At 48.3% G+C, this 13,890-nt stretch overlaps 1 protein-coding gene across 5 annotated transcripts in view; it reads left to right on the top strand.

Moving 5' to 3' along the window:
* Positions 1 to 829: 829 nt before the first annotated feature.
* METTL18 (methyltransferase 18, RPL3 N3(tau)-histidine) overlaps positions 830 to 13,890 on the top strand; it is a 379,064-nt gene continuing 366,003 nt past the window's right edge. For 4 of the 5 annotated variants that reach the window (XM_063934330.1, XM_063934327.1, XM_063934329.1 and 1 more), the window contains exon 1: positions 832 to 975. The gene's annotated coding sequence lies outside the window, so the exon portion shown is untranslated. Of the gene's footprint in view, positions 976 to 13,890 lie in introns of all 5 variants that reach the window. The other variant, XM_063934325.1, reaches the window with a different exon arrangement.

The raw sequence follows: 13,890 nt of genomic DNA, 5'->3' as shown, positions 1-13,890 counted from the left end.
ATGGGAGCAATGGCGCACAGCTTTACTGCTGTGCGTTACCTCAGTGAAGATCATGAAGTCTTCTGCCGCCTCTGAAGTCTTCTTTTCTTCTCATACTCACCCAGCTTCTATCTTCCGTTCTGCGAGGAGGACGGCGGCGCGGCTCTGGGACGGACGGCGAGGGTGAGACCTGCGTACCGATCCCTCTGGAGCTAATGGTGTCCAGTAGCCTAAGAAACAGAGCCTAGCATTAAAGTAGGTCTGTTTCTTCTCGATGCAGGGAATCTGTTGCCAGCAGGCTCCCTGAAAATAAAAAACCTAACAAATATACTTTCTGACAGGAAACTCAGGAGAGCTCCCTGTAATGCACCCAGTCTCCTCTGGGCACAGTAGTAAACTGAGGTCTGGAGGAGGGGCATAGAGGGAGGTGCCAGTGCACACCCATACCTAAAGTCTTTCTTACAGTGCCCATGTCTCCTGCGGAGCCAGTCTATCCCCATGGTCCTTACGGAGTCCCCAGCATCCTCTAGGACGTAAGAGATATAGAATTATTGATCAGTTTTTAAGTGTTTAAAGATATATTAATGTTTCAATATAACTTATTTTGAAAGTGTGGTAAACAACTGTAACATACTGTGCGTTAAATGAATACATAAATCTGCTCAATATGTATTTTACTACAGTATAAAACAATAGTGAAATGAGCACATATGTTGCAGCATGTTCTGTGCCCACAAGAGGGTGAGGTAAAGAGCGTGAGCCCCGTGTCCTGCAGCCAGCTGTGTGATGCTTTGCATCAGTCGGTGTAACTCAGGGTTAGTTGTGTTTGTTCAGCTCTGGCTTCCCCCATCGTCCCTGCGTGTGTTGTGTGTTGTGTGTGTGTGAGGAGGGAGGAGAGAGGGAGGCGGTGCTGTTGTTACTGCGCATGGCAGGCTGTGATCACCAGGCTGTTTGCTGGAGAGAATAGAGGAAGAGAGCCAGAACCCTGACACTAAGGTAATCACTAACAGCCAGCAGTGCTGCTCATGCCCTGAGCCCTGCACCCCGGTTTATAGTGAGAGTTATCTGCCTGTACCCATGAAATGTGAAACCAGCCATTGCTATACCAGTCACCACTGCTACAGTCTGCTGTGTATATTATAGTAGTATGAGTACTGAAACACTGTAACAAATGCAGCATTGCAGCGAGACCTAGAGTGCAGAAATACACATCATCTGTTCTAGTTATAACTCATTGGAGGTTCCTGAATTCCTGACCTCAGTTATACCCTTTATTCTATTTGTGGTGGTTTGGCTGATGCTGTGTGTGTATGACTGTTGCTTTCTGTTTTGATGGTAGTGGTCCTATGTTTGTGTTGATAATATTAAGGTAAGAAAAACAAATATAATCTGGTATGGGCCTATATCATGCATTGCAGCTTTATAGGTCAGCTGGGAAACCTCATTTGTAGTGAAGTACCCAGAAGCTGTGGAACTTCAATCATTTATACATTTTTTGCTTTCATGAGAGTCTGCAGCAAGTAAGTTGAATTTATGCTTTGTGTAGCAGACTTGTTTTATTGCGTTTACTTTTATGATGTAGTAGTGGTTCATATATAAGACGTGACCATGACCGTAATGGCAAAGTTATTTGCCGGAACCTGACAACAAATGGCACGTGCAAGTAAAACATCTGGGATTGTGTAGGACAGCGGTAAACAATTCTTATGTTCTCAGAACTACATTATGGGTCTGATTCAGTGATAGAATTGCAGAGGCGAACACAAGCGGCTTGGCAATTTCGTCCACCAAAATGCAAAAGCAGCAGAAGGTGTCTATATGAAATATATGCTGCTTTGGTTGCGATAGTTGCAGTTTTGGGCAGGCTGAGGCGTAAGCTCCAAATACAGTGGCCGATTTTTGGAATGATGTGGATGATCACGACACATCGTTACGATAATCGTCCAGTGTGTACGCACAATATCGCTAACGATGCACGTTCCCGTGGGACGTTAACGATATCGCCTATGGTCCAAACATGCAGGTTAATCTGACGATATTGTCAGAAACTGCATGTTCGGGGTTGTGACAAGATGATGTCACTGAACGACATCGTTAGCGATATCGTTCAGTGTGTACACATATGTATGTATGTTTGCCTGGGAGTTCAAGGGCAAACACTGACGATATCGCTCATGCAGCATATCGTCTAGTCCAGTGGTTCTCAAACTCGGTCCTCAGGACCCCACACGGTTCATGTTTTCCGGGTTCAGTATGGTATGCCGGCGGTCAGGCTCCCGGCGACCAGCATACCGGCGCCGGGAGCCCGACCGCCGGCTTACCGACAGTGTGGCGAGCGCAAATGAGCCCCTTGCGGGCTCGCTGCGCTCGCCACGCAACGGGCACGGTGGCGCGCTATGCGCACCACGCTATTTTATTCTCCCTCCAGGGGGGTCGTGGACCCCCATGAGGGAGAATAAGTGTCGGGATTCCGGCGCCGGTATACTGTGCGCCGGGATCCCGTCAGTCGGCATACTGAAGACCACCCATGTTTTCCATGTCACCCAGCAGGTGCACTGTGTATAACCAACTGCCACATTTTAAAAATCTACAGGTGCCCTGCAAAACATGAACCGTGTGGGGTCCTGAGGACTGAGTTTGAGAACCTGTGGTCTAGTGTGTATCCAGCTTTACTCAGCCTGGCTGGTTCATGGCACCTTGCGAGGCCAGGAAATATGCGTGCAGCTGCGCAGGCCCTGACCGCGTCCCTCACGGAAAATGGGGGCGACGCCCCCCGTTTCCAGGAACGCTGGCCAGGAACACCCCCTCTGCACCTTCCAAACGCCGTAGCTCGTGACTCAAGCTGTGACTGGGAGACACTGCAAACAGACTCACAGATGGAGGGCTGTACATGTGCAGGACATATCCTGCGCATCTGCAGTACTCCCACCATCGGAGATGTGCGCTAACCATCGGGTTAGCATACATCTCTGAATCAGGCCCTATGTGCGCTTTACTATGAGGCCTACTGCATGAATTGACTAAATAAAAATAATAATCAGGGCTGATTTTGAGTTAAGAACAATGAAAAAGCAAGTAACTTTGCATTGGCAACAAACAATGTTGCTAATACAATTATTTTTTGCATGCAGGGTAAATACTGGCTGCTCTTGCATGTAAGGCCGTGTACACACGATGAGATTCGGACTTATCCGATTCTCACTGTGCGACGGGGGGCCGGGTCGGCACTTAGCCAGTATCGCAAGCACATAATGAGTGTGCTTGCGATCTTGGTTCTGTGCGATTTTGGCTAAGTGTCAATCCTGACTATCTCTTCTATAGAGATAGTCAGGATTGACTTGCCTGCACAGCCTATTTTTCTCTGACGTCCTAGTGGATGCTGGGTACTCCGTAAGGACCATGGGGAATAGACGGGCTCCGCAGGAGACTGGGCACTCTAAAAGAAAGATTAGGTACTATCTGGTGTGCACTGGCTCCTCCCTCTGTGCCCCTCCTCCAGACCTCAGTTAGAATCTGTGCCCGGCCCGAGCTGGTTGCACACTAGGGGCTCTCCTGAGCTTCTAGAAAATAAAGTATTTGTTAGGTTTTTTATTTTCAGTGAGATCTGCTGGCAACAGACTCACTGCTACGTGGGACTTAGGGGAGAGAAGCAAACCTACCTGCTTGCAGCTAGCTTGGGCTTCTAGGCTACTGGACACCATTAGCTCCAGAGGGATCGAACACAGGGCCCGACCTCGATCGTCCGTTCCCGGAGCCGCGCCGCCGTCCCCCTTGCAGAGCCAGAAGACGGAAGAAACCGGAGGAAATCGGCGGCTGAAGACTTCGGTCTTCATTAAGGTAGCGCACAGCACTGCAGCTGTGCGCCATTGCTCCCTATGCACACCACACACTCCGGTCACTGATGGGTGCAGGGCGCTGGGGGGGGGGCGCCCTGGGCAGCAATTAGAGTACCTTACATGGCAAAAAGCACATAATACAGTCTAATAAACTGTATATGTGCATAATCCCCCGCCATAAAAGTATATAAAAAAGCGGGAGAAGTCCGCCGAGAAGGGGGCGGTGCTATCTCCCTCAGCACACCGGCGCCATTTTCTCTTCACAGCTCCGCTGGAAGACAGCTCCCCAGGCTCTCCCCTGCAGTTTCCAGGCTCAAAGGGTAAAAAAGAGAGGGTGGGGCACTAAATTTAGGCGCAAACTGAGTATATTAAGCAGCTATAGGGAAAATTCACTTTTGTTAGTGTAAATCCCTGTTTATATAGCGCTGTGGTGTGTGCTGGCATACTCTCTCTCTGTCTCCCCAAAGGACTTTGTGGGGTCCTGTCCTCAGTCAGAGCATTCCCTGTGTGTGTGTGCGGTGTGTCGGTACGGCTGTGTCGACATGTTTGATGAGGACGCTTACGTGGAGGCGGAGCAGGTGCCGATAAGTGTGATGTCGCCCCCTGCGGGGCCGACACCTGAGTGGATGGATATGTGGAAGGTATTAACTGACAGTGTCAACTCCTTACATAAAAGGTTCGATGACGCAGCTTTGGGACAGCCGGCATCTCAGTCCGCGCCTGCCCAGGCATCTCAGAGGCCGTCAAGGGCTCAAAAACGCCCGCTACCTCAGATGGCAGACACAGATGTCGACACGGAGTCTGACTCCAGTGTCGACGAGGATGAGACAAATATACAATCCACTAGGGCCATCCGATGCATGATTACGGCAATGAAAAATGTGTTGCACATTTCTAACATTAACCCATTACCACAAAAAAAGGTATTATGTTTGGGGAGAAAAAGCAGCCAGTGACTTTTCCCCCATCTGATGAGTTAAATGAATTGTGTGAAGAAGCGTGGGGTTCCCCAGATAAGAAACTAGTAATTTCTAACCGGTTACTAATGGCGTACCCTTTCCCGCCAACGGATAGGTTACGCTGGGAGACATCCCCTAAGGTGGACAAGGCGCTCACACGCTTATCAAAAAAGGTGGTACTGCCTTCTCAGGATACGGCCGCTTTAAAGGAGCCTGCAGATAGAAAGCAGGAGGCTATCCTGAAGTCTGTGTATACACACTCAGGTACTATACTGAGACCTGCTATTGCTTCAGCATGGATGTGTAGTGCTGCAGCAGCGTGGTCTGATTCCCTGTCTGATAACATTGATTCCCTTGACAGGGACACTATATTGCTAACCATAGAGCATATTAAAGACGTAGTCTTATATATGAGAGATGCACAGAGGGACATTTGCCTGCTGGCATCTAGAATTAATGCAATGTCCATTTCTGCCAGGAGAGTATTATGGACTCGGCAGTGGACAGGTGATGCTGATTCTAAAAGGCACATGGAAATTTTGCCTTATAAGGGTGAGGAATTGTTTGGGGACGGTCTTTCGGACCTCGTATCCACAGCAACAGCTGGGAAGTCGATTTTTTTACCTCAGGTTCCCTCACAGCCTAAGAAAGCACCGTATTATCAAGTACAGTCCTTTCGGCCTCAGAAAGGCAAGCGGGTTAGAGGCGCGTCCTTTCTGCCCAGAGGCAGGGGTAGAGGGAAAAAGCTGCACCATACAGCCAGTTCCCAAGAACAAAAATCCTCCCCTGCTTCCACTAAGTCCACCGCATGACGCTGGGGCTCCACATGTGGAGCCAGGTGCGGTGGGGGCCCGTCTCCGGAACTTCAGCGACCAGTGGGTTCGCTCACAGGTGGATCTCTGGGTTCTACAAGTGGTATCTCAGGGATACAAGCTGGAGTTCGAGACGTCTCCCCCTCGCCGTTACCTCAAATCAGCCTTGCTAGCTACTCCCCAGGACAGGGAGGTAGTACTGGCGGCAATTCACAAGCTGTACTTCCAGCAGGTGATAATCAATGTTCCCCTCCTTCAACAGGGACGGGGTTACTATTCCACAATGTTTGTGGTACCGAAACCAGACGGTTCGGTGAGACCCATTCTAAATTTGAAATCCTTGAACAATTATATAAGGAAGTTCAAGTTCAAAATGGAATCGCTCAGGGCGGTTATTGCAAGCCTGAAAGAGGGGGATTACATGGTATCACTGGACATCAAGGATGCTTACCTACATGTCCCCATTTACCCACCTCACCAGGTGTACCTCTGTTTTGTGGTACAGGACTGCCAATACCAATTCCAGACGTTGCCGTTTGGTCTGTCCACGGCACCGAGGGTATTTACCAAAGTAATGGCCGATATGATGATACTCCTTCGAAAGAAGGGAGTTCTAATTATCCCGTACTTGGACGATCTCCTTATAAAGGCGAGGTCCAGGGAGCAGTTGTTGGTCGGAGTAGCACTATCTCAGGAAGTGCTACAGCAGCACGGCTGGATTCTGAATATCCCAAAGTCGCAGCTGGTTCCTACGACGCGTCTGCTGTTCCTAGGTATGATTCTGGACACAGAACAGAAGAAGGTGTTTCTCCCGGAGGAGAAGGCCAAGGAGTTGTCATCTCTGGTCAGAGACCTCCTAAAACCACAACAGGTATCGGTGCATCACTGCACGCGGGTCCTGGGAAAGATGGTAGCTTCTTACGAGGCAATTCCATTCGGCAGGTTCCATGCAAGGATCTTTCAGTGGGATCTGTTAGACAAGTGGTCCGGATCGCATCTTCAGATGCATCGGCTGATCACCCTGTCCCCGAGGGCCAGGGTGTCTCTGCTGTGGTGGCTGCAGAGTGCTCATCTTCTCGAAGGCCGCAGATTCGGCATACAGGACTGGGTCCTGGTGACCACGGATGCAAGCCTCCGAGGTTGGGGGGCAGTCACTCAGGGAAGAAACTTCCAGGGACTATGGTCGAGTCAGGAGGCTTCCCTACACATAAATATTCTGGAACTAAGGGCCATTTACAATGCCCTAAGTCAGGCAAAACCCCTGCTTCAAAACCAGCCGGTGCTGATTCAGTCAGACAACATCACGGCGGTCGCCCATGTAAACCGACAGGGCGGCACAAGAAGCAGGATGGCGATGGCAGAAGCCACAAGGATTCTCCGATGGGCGGAAAATCACGTGATAGCACTGTCAGCAGTGTTCATTCCGGGAGTGGACAACTGGGAAGCAGACTTCCTCAGCAGGCACGACCTCCACCCGGGAGAGTGGGGACTTAATCCAGAAGTCTTCCAGCTGATTGTAAATCGTTGGGAAAGGCCACAGGTGGACATGATGGCGTCCCGCCTCAACAAAAAGCTAAAACGATATTGCGCCAGGTCAAGGGACCCTCAGGCGATAGCTGTGGACGCTCTAGTGACACCGTGGGTGTACCAGTCGGTTTATGTGTTCCCTCCTCTTCCTCTCATACCAAAGGTACTGAGGATAATAACAGACAGGACCTGTTACAGCAGGGGCCCTGTCTGTTCCAAGACTTACCGCGGCTGCGTTTGACGGCATGGCGGTTGAACACCGTCCCCTGATGGAAAAGGGCATTCCGGTTGAAGTCATTCCGACGCTGATAAAAGCTAGGAAGGAGGTGACAGCAAAACATTATCACCGCATATGGCGAAAATATGTTGCTTGGTGTGAGGCTATGAAGGCCCCAACAGAAGAATTTCAGCTGGGTCGATTTCTGCACTTCCTACAGTCAGGAGTGACTATGGGCCTAAAATTGGGATCCATAAAAGTCCAGATTTCGGCCCTGTCTATTTTCTTTCAAAAAGAACTGGCTTCACTGCCTGAAGTTCAGACGTTTGTCAAGGGAGTGCTGCATATTCAGCCCCCTTTTGTGCCTCCAGTGGCACCTTGTGTTGGATTTCCTAAAATCACATTGGTTTGAGCCACTTCAGACCGTGGAGCTAAAATATCTCACGTGGAAAGTGGTCATGCTATTGGCCTTAGCTTCGGCTAGGCGTGTGTCAGAATTGGCGGCTTTGTCATGTAAAAGCCCCTATCTGATCTTCCATATGGACAGGGCAGAATTGAGGACTCGTCCCCAATTTCTCCCTAAGGTAGTATCAGCGTTTCATTTGAACCAACCTATTGTGGTGCCTGCGGCTACTCGGGACTTGGAGGATTCCAAGTTGCTGGACGTAGTCCGGGCCCTGAAAATATATGTTTCCAGGACGGCTAGGGTCAGAAAAACTGACTCGCTGTTTATCCTGCATGCACCCAACAAGCTGGGTGCTCCTGCTTCTAAGCAGACTATTGCTCGCTGGATCTGTAGCACGATTCAGCAGGCTCATTCTGCGGCTGGACTGCCGCATCCTAAATCGGTAAAAGCCCATTCCACGAGGAAGGTGGGCTCTTCTTGGGCGGCTTCCCGAGGGGTCTCGGCTTTACAACTTTGCCGAGCTGCTACCTGGTCGGGATCAAACACATTTGCAAAATTCTACAAGTTTGATACCCTGGCTGAGGAGGACCTTGAGTTTGCTCATTCGGTGCTGCAGAGTCATCCGCACTCTCCCGCCCGTTTGGGAGTTTTTGGTATAATCCCCATGGTCCTTACGGAGTACCCAGCATCCACTAGGACGTCAGAGAAAATAAGAATTTACTCACCGGTAATTCTTTTTCTCGTAGTCCGTAGTGGATGCTGGGCGCCCGTCCCAAGTGCGGACTCTCTGCAATACTTGTATATAGTTATTGCTTAACTAAAGGGTTATTGTTATGAGCCATCTGTTCAGTGAGGCTCAGTTGTTATTCATACTGTTAACTGGGTATAGTTATCACGAGTTGTACGGTGTGATTGGTGTGGCTGGTATGAGTCTTACCCTGGATTCCAAATCCTTTCCTTGTAGTGTCAGCTCTTCCGGGCACAGTTTCCCTAACTGAGGTCTGGAGGAGGGGCATAGAGGGAGGAGTCAGTGCACACCAGATAGTACCTAATCTTTCTTTTAGAGTGCCCAGTCTCCTGCGGAGCCCGTCTATTCCCCATGGTCCTTACGGAGTACCCAGCATCCACTACGGACTACGAGAAATAGAATTACCGGTGAGTAAATTCTTATTTTTCGGTCGATGCCGACCGCGCAGGGCCGCGCATCGGATCGGGATCGCAAGGTGACTGTCACCTTGCGATCTGCACTATCTTTTCTTCCGATTCTGACTATATAGTCAGAATCGGAAGAAAAGATCTTACCGTGTATACACATCATAACACAGCATTTAGTTTTACACTGCAATATAGATTTAGGTTTAAACACACCACTCTCAGATTTACTATTAACACAACATTTCAACCAAAGGCAGGGTGAAGGGGTGAAGGACCGTATAAAGTGCCTAATTAGGACCTGATCGCAGCAGCAAATTTGTTCTCTAATAGGCAAAACCATGCTGCACTGCAGGGGTACAGATGTAACGTGTAGAGAGAGTTAGATTTGGGTGGGGTGTGTTCAAACTGAAATCTAAATTGCAGTGTAAAAATTAAGCATCCAGTATTTTTACCCTGCACAGAAACAATATAACCCACCCAAATCTAACTCTCTCTGCATGTTTTATATCTGCCCCCCCCTACCCCCCCACCCTGCAGTGCACATGGTTTTGCCCATTAGAGAAAGATTTTGCGATCAGGTCTGAATTATGCCCAGAGTACGTTCGGGGACTCACTGTGGGGTGTAGAATCGGCAATCATGGTTTAGAACAGCCATTCCCAACCTCAGTCCTCAAGGCACACTAATACCCCTTTTTTACACTTACGAGCACGGGTCGCAGCCGGGAGCCTGACACGGGAGCTGCCCCCTGCTGCGACCCGTGCTCGGCCCCTTTCCCATCAGCAGTCACAACCCGGCATATGCCGGGTTGGTGACGCTTCTAGTGACGCGGCAGGGGCGGCGCAGGGAGATCACATGATCTCCCAGCGCCGCCCTTCCATACAGTGTAAACGGGAGCCGTGTCGCATCGACACGGCTCCCGTTTACACTACAACCCTACCCGGATCATTCCCGTATCCTACCCAGGTAAATAGCCAGGTAGGATTCAAGGGTCACTTGATCCGGGTTTACCCTTTTCCACTTGCAGAAAACACGGGTAAATGCGCGCCCCCGTGCATTTACCCGTGTTTTTTGAGCTAGTGGAAAAGGGGTATAACAGTCTAGGTTTTAGTGATATCCATGCTTTAGCACAGGTGACTTAATTCAGGGGCACTTCTAGAGAGGAGGAGGCCCATGTACAGACTCTGTCTGGGCCCCCTCCTCTTTAGCCAGCTGCGCTGTAGACTGTAGGCACTAGGGTCACTAGGAACCCTAGCGCTGTCCCAGAATGTAGTGCGCATGTGCAGGTTTCCGGGAAAATGGTGCAGCGGCCATTTTCCCAGTGATTTTTTTACTGTGCTTGCGCAAAACCATTTTCCTGGTGATTTCTGCAGCGCTGCTGGACTCCGGACAGTAGGTATTTTAAAAAAATGGATGCCCTTAGTGATTTTGTTTTAATCATCTGTGCTGAAGCCTGGATATCACTAAAATGTACTGTGTGCCTTGAGGACTGAGGTTGGGAATGCCTGGCTAGTTAAGACAGGAATAAGATACATTAATGTCAGAGATAGTGCTAGGAGGAGAGAACAATCTAAGAGGGTGTCTAGGGACCATATGGTCACTATAGAAGTCATCAGTTAGGCAAGCATACTGCTGCGCAGGTAGTGTATATGCTCTTTCCAAGACGTTAATGTCTGAAGCACTTGTTGTTGTCGTGCTTTAGTGACTACTTTCTGGACCACATTAATGAGGACACCTGATGGAACTTGGAATCTGCGCAGTTTCCACGCAACCTTTATGTTTCACATTCAGTAACTACTTTCCCGCAAAAATGAAAATATAATTTTTTCACGCTCCACAAATAACTTTGACCTCTTGTTTAATATTTGTTTATAATACTCATTATAAGTCCCACTTGAGCAATAACTGCTGTGAATGAACAGTTTCTGTATGAATAAGATCTTATTAGGCTGGTTGGAAAAGTCGACAGAGTCAAAAGGTCGACATGTAAATTGTCGATACAAAAAAGGTAGACACCATAAATTTTTCTAGTTTTGTGGGGTGTTGTCACTTTTATGCCACACACAAGCCCCATGCTTTGGGTAAGGTGCCTCGGTCCGCTACCACTACGCTTGGCACAGGTTACTATTCCCAGTCATAGTCCACGTGGATGGTAAAGTATGAAAAAGTAAACTGTGTCTACCTTGTGTGTGTCGACCATTGTCATGTTGTTCTTTTGACCCTGTCGACCTAATGCATATCCGTAAGGATATGGTGGTGGTGGCGGCACATCAATGGCGGACACTCATCTGACCCTAGTTTTTCCATTTCTAATGGGTATGGTTTCATTGGAAGCTATGGCTTCCATTCCTCTAGCCATTTGTATGCTATTACTAGAGGTACATGTTATGGGCCCTACACACTCGGCGAGAATACTGAAAGATATGAATGATCTCGTTCATTAATGAACGAGATACCGTTCATATCTTTCAGTGTGGAGGCACCAGCGATGAACGATGCGCGGCCCCGCGCTCATTCATCGCTGATGCCCCGTCGCTTGTGCATGCACGCCAATATGGACGATCTCGTCCATATTTGCCTGCACTGCTATGTAGGTCATAAGATAACGTAGCCATCAATATGTTAATGTAAAGCGCATGTCGATTGACCTAGGTCCAGTTTAAATTATAGACACACTGGGCAGCTGCCTAGGGCTGGTGATTCCGAAGGCAGGTACAGAACGCACACAATCACAGCGACCAGGCGGCATTTTCTTCCTGCCATCTGGTCTGCAGCCAAACAGTGAATGGCTGTTAGCATGCTGATTGATGAATGTCTGGAACTATCCACCAATCAGAGTACTGACAGCCATTCACTGTATGGAAGCATGTGGCGATAAGGTGCAGGACCTCAGGAGGGGTAAATTGTGATTTATTTATTTTTTTATTTATTTTTATTCCCATGAATAAATAATAAATACTCCTCAGTGTATAAGGAGTATTGTTATTGCATTTATATTTTGTTTGAGTGATAAAATGAGAACCATTAACGCAAAATATTTAAAGCCACTTTTGACAGATTTGATAACCTCGCTGGATAGAAAAATATAAGGAAATTAATTTACATGTGTGAAGACTTGGTCCATTCAGGCAATGTACTCGGGGAACCCCAGCTGTGCATGCTTTCCGAATCTCCTTGCTGGAGCACAGGTATTCAGTAGTGACTGACACATTTTGTTTAAAGATCCATAGGTGGTACTAATTACTGCATTTTACTTGAGATTCTGTAAGACTATGTGGAAAACATGCTTTGTTGTGGTACCATGAAGTCTGGATTTGGGAAACACTGGGTTATGAGTTTCATTTTCTCACTATTTATTTAATTTTCCACTAGCAAGTTATTGAATAGTCATCTAGTTGGCTTGTCTCACAATAGTGCTTGATTACCACTTGATGCGGATCTATTATTATTATTATTATTATTTAACAGATCATTATATCTGGAACCAGTGATTCCCGATTGGTTGCTCACATGCAGCTATTAGACCACCTGACACTATCTGGCATTGGGTTCACATTCTGTTTTTTAAAGTAAACTATTTCAGTGAAAAAGCATATTACACACTTTTGACCTGTTTTTATCAGGATACATATGATATCCTGGCAAAGGGGATGCCGATTGTCACTATACTGACGGCGGAATCCAGTCTGCCATAATTCCGTCAGCGAGTCCCCTCGCGGGCTTGCTGAGCCCGCCACGCATTGGGCACAATGGGTCGTTTCGCTCGCCGCAGGTTCTATTCCCGGTTAGTGGCATGGACCCACCAACTGAGTGGGAATATCAGGCGAGTGTCGGTATTCTGTTTGTCGGTAAAATTCCGGCATTCAGGATTCCAGCATTGGTCTCTTGAACGCCGGGATCCCGACAGCCAGTTTATTGACTTAATCCTGTTTTTATCAACACTTGGAGCTCACTATAGTCTTGTCTACTATGGTTACCTGCTGCAATCGTATGTGGATAGAGTGAGATGCTTTCAGGAAAAAGCAGCACAAGCAAAGTACACTGGAACACTAGTAAAGTGGGCATTCTGGCATTACAATGTGACTCCCATTAAAAGTGATGCGTATGAAATCAGTGTGGTAATACAGCAGGGGTGGACAATTATTTCAGCTGGGGGGCCGCTTAACACTTCCAGCGAATATTCGAGGGCCACACACAAAATACTCAAAGAGTCCCCTTTTTACACATTACGGCAGACAGCGTGCCTTTTTTTTTACACATTACGGCAGATAGCGTCCCCCTTTTTACACATTACGGTAGACAGCGTCCCCTTTTTACACATTACAGCAGACAGCGTCCCCTTTTTACACATTACGGCAGACAGCGCCCCCGTTTTTACACATTACGGCAGACATCGTCCCCCTTTTTACACATTACGGCAGACATCGTCCCCCTTTTTACACATTACGGCAGACATCGTCCCCCTTTTTACACATTACGGCAGACATCGTCCCCCTTTTTACACATTACGGCAGACATCGTCCCCCTTTTTACACATTACGGCAGACATCGTCCCCCTTTTTACACATTACGGCAGACAGTGCCCCCATTTTTACACATTACGGCAGACAGTGCCCCCATTTTTACACATTACGGCAGACATCGTCCCCTTTGTACACATTACGGCAGACATCGTCCCCTTTGTACACATTACGGCAGACATCGTCCCCCTTTTTACACATTACGGCGGACATCGTCCCCCTTTTTACACATTATGGCAGACAGCGTCCCCTTTTCTCTAACGTCCTAAGTGGATGCTGGGGACTCCGTAAGGACCATGGGGAATAGCGGCTCCGCAGGAGACTGGGCACATCTAAAGAAAGCTTTAGGACTAACTGGTGTGCACTGGCTCCTCCCCCTATGACCCTCCTCCAAGCCCCAGTTAGATTTCTGTGCCCGACGAGAAGGGTGCACACTAGGGGCTCTCCTGAGCTTCTTAGTGAAAGTTTTAGTTTAGGTTTG

Source organism: Pseudophryne corroboree, chromosome 7 (genome assembly GCF_028390025.1).
Source record: "Pseudophryne corroboree isolate aPseCor3 chromosome 7, aPseCor3.hap2, whole genome shotgun sequence".
NCBI classification, from domain to species: Eukaryota; Metazoa; Chordata; class Amphibia; order Anura; family Myobatrachidae; genus Pseudophryne; species Pseudophryne corroboree.
This window is presented reverse-complemented; position numbering and strand designations above follow the sequence as displayed.